Source organism: Pongo pygmaeus, chromosome 15 (genome assembly GCF_028885625.2).
Source record: "Pongo pygmaeus isolate AG05252 chromosome 15, NHGRI_mPonPyg2-v2.0_pri, whole genome shotgun sequence".
NCBI lineage: Eukaryota > Metazoa > Chordata > Mammalia > Primates > Hominidae > Pongo > Pongo pygmaeus.
In genome coordinates, this window is record NC_072388.2 from 34558606 (window position 1) to 34565217 (window position 6612).

Genomic DNA, 6612 nt, shown 5'->3' on the forward strand with positions numbered 1-6612 from the left:
AATGATGGTAATAAGAAACTAAAGTAGAGAAGAAAGGCAAAGAATGGCTGGAAAGGAGAGGGGGAGGTCACTTTCTGAAAGGGTTGCCAGGGAAAGCCTCCTTGATAAGGTGATACTAAAGTCAGAGCTGAAATAACCGTGAAGATATCCTGGGCAAGAGTTCCAGGGAGAGGGAACAGCAAGCTCAAATATGTAAAACTGAAGCATGCCTGGTATGTCCCCAAAGCAGCAAGGAGGCAGGTGTGGCTGGAATAGAGTGTGTTTGTGTTGGGGGTGAAGTTGAAAAATGAGGTTACCATAATGGGTACTAGACCATGCAGACTCTAGGCCATTCAGAGAACTTTGGCTTTTACTCCGAGAGGGATGGGAAAGCTTGGGGCACAGGAGTGTCTTGATATGATTTTTAAACCCTTGCTCTGGCTGTTGTATTGAGGAATAGACTTTGGAGGGAGAAAACAGGGGCAGAGGAAGGGAAGTTAGTTAGGACTATTGTAATACTCCAGGAAAGTGACTGTGAAAGTGGTAAGAAGTGAGAGTATTCTGGATAAATTTTGAAGGTAAAGCCAATGTCATTTGCTAACAGATTGAACATGGTACAAAAGAAAAAGAAGAGTCAAGGACGACCTCAAAATTTTGTCTGAGTAACCAGAGAATAGAATTGATATTCATTGAAGTGGGGAAGACTGTGGGAGAAACAAGTATGGTAAAGGTGAGGGAGAAATTAAGAGTTAGGTTTTAGACATACATATTAAGTGTGAGTTTCTTCTTAGACACCCTGGTGGACATGTCAGGTAGGCAGCTGGATTTATAAGTGTCAAGTTGAAGGGAGAATGTAGATTTATTTGAAGCCCTAAGATTGGATATCACTAAGAAAGTGAGTGTGGTTAGACAAGAAGTCCAATGACTAGGCCCTAGAGGTTGAAGAGATGAAAAATAATCACCAAAAAAAGGATGAGTTCATGTCCTTTGCGGGGACATGGATAAAGTTGGAAACCATCGTTCTCAGCAAACTAACAGAAGAACAAAACTAAACACTGCATGTTCTCACTCATAAGTGGGAGATGAACAATGAGAACACATGGACACAGGGAGGGGAACGTCACACACCGGGGCCTGTTGGGGGGTGGGGGGTTAGGGGAGGGATAGCATTAGGAGAAATACCTAATGTAGATGACGGGTTGATGGGTGCAGCAAACCAGCATGGCACGTGTATACCTATGTAACAAACCTGCATGTTCTGCACATGTATCCCAGAACTTAAAGTATAATAATAAAAAAAAGAAAAATAATCACCAAAAGAGACAGAGGGGTAGAAGAAAAGGTAAAAGAACAAACAAAAAAACAGGAGAAAATTAATGAAGTGTTTCCAGAAGGAAAAACTGAAATGTTACTAGTAGGTCAAGTAAGATGAGAACTGGATTTATCAGTGGGGAAATCACTGGTGATTTGGCAAATGCAGTTTTGGTGGCATGGTGGCATGCTGAAGACAAAAGCCTGATTGGAGTGGGTTCAGGAGTAAATAAGAGCAACATCAGTGGGAACGGTAAGGACCTTCAAAAAACAGATCCTCCATAGAAGCAATGAGAATGTTGGCAAAATTGTCAAAATTAACTTTTTCAGGGCTCTAGAAATTAACCAGAGGCTTGGAACAATTTGAAGAACATTCAAGAAGAGAGTCTGAATCTAAGAACAGTGACCTTTGTGGTGTTTTACATGACCTATTTCTGTCTCCTCCCCAGCTCCATGGTAGCCTTGAAAACAAACAGCCATAAAAAAAGGATGAGTTCATATCTTTTGTAGGGACATGGATGAAGCTGGAAACCATCATTCTCAGCAAATTATCGCAAGGACAGAAAACCAAACACCACATGTTCTCATTCATAGGTGGGAATTGAACAAGGAGAACACCTGGACACAGGTGTGGAACATCACACACGGGGGCCTGTCATGGGGTGGGGGGAGGGGGGAGGGATAGCATTAGGAGATATACCTAATGTAAATGACGAGTTAATGGGTGCAGCACACCAACTTGGCACAGGTATACATATGTAACAAACCTGCACGTTGTGCACATGTACCCTAGAACTTAAAGTATAATAATAATAATAATAATAATAATAATAAAAAGAAAACCAACAGCCATAAAATCACAGTAAGAACAGCAGTCTAGCAGCCACTGGAGGGGAGAGAATGGGATCAGAGCTTCACTCCCAGACAATAGAAAGCTGTCATTGTTTGACCTGTCTGGTAGTTCCCTGGAAATTCTCTCACAGGGCTTGCCTTTATTTGATCTAATTCGAATCTTGTTTACTGCAAACAGTTGTTTCCCCAGGAGGGTTTGTGAAACAATCACTGGCAATTGTTCAACATTGCAGCTTCTTGAGGTGGTGAAGAAAGCTGGGGTGAACAAGAAGTTGATCAGAAAGCTAAGAAGGGGAAAGCCGGGGAATGAGATGTTCATGGAGTTATTTGAAGAGCTCCGACGCGTAATTGGCCCTTTGTTTCCACAGGTTTCACATCTGTAGAATCAACCAAGCAAGGAGCAAAAATATTTGAAAAAAAAATTGAATAACAAAAATAGAAATTAGCAAGCAAATGCTGAGAAATTTTGTCACCACCAGGCCTGCCTTACAAGAGCTCCTGAAGGAAGCACTAAATATGGAAAGGAACAACCGGTACCAGCCACTGCAAAAACATACCAAGTTGTAAAGACCATCAAAATTATGAAGAAACTGCATCAACTAATGTGCAAAATAACCAGCTAGTATCATGACAGGATCAAATTCACACATAACAATATTAACCTTAAATGTAAATGGGCTAAATGCCCCAATTAAAAGAAACAGACTGGCAAATTGGATAAAGAGCCAAGACATCAGTGTGCTGTATTAGGAGACCCATCTCATGTGCAGAGACACACATGGGCTCAAAATAAAGGGATGGAGGAATATTTAGCAAGCAAATGGGGGAAAAAAAAAAGCAGGAATTGCAATCCTACTGATAAAACAGACTTTAAACCAACAAAGATCAAAAAAGAGAAAGAAGGACATTACATAATGGTAAAGGGATCAATGCAACAAGAGCTAACTATGCTAAATATATATGCACCCAATACAGGAGAACCCAGATTCATAAAGCAAGTTCTTGGAGACCTACAAAGAGACTTAGACTCCCACATAATAATAGTGAGAGACTAACACCCCACTGTCAATAATTAGATCAATGAGACAGAAAATTAACAAGGATATCCAGGACTTGAACTCAGCTCTGGACCAAGCAGACCCAATAGACATCTACAGAGCTCTTCACCCCAAATCAACAGAATATACATTCTTCTCAGCACTGCATTACACTTATTCTAAAATTGACCACATAATTGGAAGTGAAACACTCCTCAGCAAATACAAAAGAAAGGAAATCATAAACAGTTTCTCAGACCACAGTGCAATCAAATTAGAACTCAGGATTAAGAAACTCACTCAAAACCACACAACTACATGGAAACTGAACAACCTGCTCCTGAATGACTACTGGGTAAATAACAAAATTAAGGCAGAAATAAATAAATTCTTTGAAACCAATGAGAACAAAGACACAACGTACCAGAATCTGGGACACAGCTAAAGCAGTGTTTAGAGGAAAATTTATAGAACTAAATGCCCGCAAGAGAAAGCAGGAAAGATCTAAAATTGACACTCTAACAACACAATTAAAAGAACTAGAGAAGCAAGGCAAACAAATTCAAAAGCTAGCAGAAGACAAGAAATAACTAAGATGAGAGCAGGATTGAAGGAGATAGAGACACAGAAAACTCTTCAAAAAATTAATGAATCCAGGAGTTGTTTTTTTTTTTTTTGAAAAGATTAACAAAATAGGTAGACCGCTAGTCAGACTAATACGAGAGAAGAATCAAATAGACAATAAAAAATGATAAAGGGGATATTGCCACTTATCCCACAGAAATACTAACTACCATCAGAGAATACTATAAACACCTCTACTCAAATAAACTAGAAAATCTAGAAGAAATGGATAAATTCCTCGACAAATACACCCCCCCAAGACTAAACCAGGAAGCAGTTGAATCCCTGAATAGACCAGTAACAAGTTCTGAAATTGAGGCAGTAATTAATAGCCTACCAACCCAAAAAAAGCCCAGGACCAAACTGATTCACAGCTGATTTCTACCAGAGGTAGAAAGAGGAGCTGGTACCATTCCTTCTGAAACTATTCCAAACAACAGAAAAAGAGGGAATCCTACCTAACTCATTTTATGAGGCCAACATCATCCTGATACCAAAACCTGGCAGACACACCCCCCCACAAAAAAAAAAAAAAAAAAAAAATTCAGGCCAATATCCCTGATGAACATCGATGTGAAAATCCTCAATAAAATACTGGCAAACTGAATCCAGCAGCACACCAAAAAGCTTATCCACCATGATCAAGTTGGCTTCATCTCTCGGATGCAAGGCTGGTTCAACATACGCAAATCAAACGTAATCCATCACACAAACAGAACCAATGACAAAAACCAGATGATTATCTCAATAGATGCAGAAAAAGCCTTCAATAAAATTCAACACCCCTTCATGCTAAAAACTCTCAATAAACTAGGTTTTGATGGAACATCTCAAAATAATAAGAGCTATTTATGACAAACCCACAGCCAATATCATACTGAATGGGCAAAAACTGGAAGCATTCCCTTTGAAAACTGGCACAAGACAGGGATGCCCTCTCTCTCCACTCCTATTCAACATAGTATTGGAAATTCTGGCCAGGGTAATAAGTCAAGAGAAAGAAATAAAGGTATTAAAATAGGAGGAGAGGAAGTCAAATTGTCTGTTTGCAGATGACATGATTGTATATCTAGAAAACCCCATCGTCTCAGCCCATAAGCTGATAAGCAACTTCAGCAAAGTCTCAGGATACCAAATCAATGTGTAAAAATCACAAGCATTCCTATACAGCAATAATAGACAAAACAGAGCCAAATCATGAGTGAACTCCCATTCACAATGGCTATGAAGAGAATAAAATACCTAGGAATCCAATTTACAAGGGATGTGAAAGACCTTTTCAAGGAGAGCTACAAACCACTGCTCAAGGAAATAAGAGAGGAAACAAATGGAAGAACATTCCATGTTCATGGATAGGAAGAATCAATATCATGAAAATGGCCATACTGCTCAAAGTAATTTATAGATTCACTGCTATCCCCATCAAGCTACCATTGACTTTCTTCACAGAATTAGAAAAAACTACTTTAAATTCCATATGGAACCAAAACAGAGTCCATATAGCCAAGACAATCCTAAGCAAAAAGAACAAAGCTGGAGACATCATGCTACCTGACTTCAACCTATACTACAAGGCTACAGTAACCAAAACAGCATGGTACTGGTACCAAAACAGATATATAGACCAATGGATCACAGCAGAGGCCTCAGAAATAGCATCACACATCTACAACCATCTGATCTTTGACAAACCTGACAACAAGCAATGGGGAAAGGATTCCCTATTTAATAAATGGTGCTGAGAAAACTGGCTAGCCATATGCAGAAAACTGAAACTGAACCCCTTCCTTACACCTTGTACAAATATTAACTCAAGATGGATTAAAGACTTAAACCTAAGACCTAAAACCATAAAAACCCTAGAAGAAAACCTAGGCAATACCATTCAGGACATAGGCATGGGCAAAGACTTCACGACTGAAACACCAAAAGCAATGGCAACAAAAGCCAAAATTGACAAATGGTATCTAATTAAACTAAAGAGTTTCTGCACAGCAAAATAAACTATCAGAGTGAACAGGCAACCTACAGAATGGGAGAAAAGTTTTTCAATCTATCCATCTGACAAAAGGCTAATATCCAGAATCTACAAGGAACTTAAATTTACAAGAAAAACAGACAACCCCATCAAAAAGTGGACCAAAAAATGTGTACACTTCTCAAAAGGAAACATTCATGCAGCCAACAAACATATGAAAAAAAGCTTATCACTGGTCATTACAGAAATGCAAATCAAAACCACAGTGAGATACCATCTCACACCAGTTAGAATGGTGATCATTAAAAAGTCAGGAAACACATGCTGGAGAGAATGTGGAGAAATAGGAAAGCTTTCACACTGTTGGTGGGAGTGTAAACTAGTTCAACCATTGTGGAAGACAGTGTGGCGATTCCTCAAGGATCTAGAACCAGAAATACCATTTGACCCAGCAATCCCATTACTGGGTATATACCCAAAGGATTATAAATCATTCTACTATAAAGACACATGCACATGTATGTTTATTGCAGCACTGTTCACAATAGCAAAGACACTTGGAACCAACCCAAATGCCCATCAATGATAGACTGGATAAACAAAATGTAGCACATATACACCATGGAATACTATGCAGCCATAAAAAAGGATGAGTTCATGTCCTTTGCAGGGACATGGATGAAGCTAGAAACTATCATTCTCAGCAAACACAGGAACAGAAAACCAAACACCACATGTTCTCACTCATAAGTGGGAGTTGCACAATGAACACATGGACACAGGGAGAGGAACATCACACACTGGGGCCTGTCAGGAGGTGGGGGTCTAGGG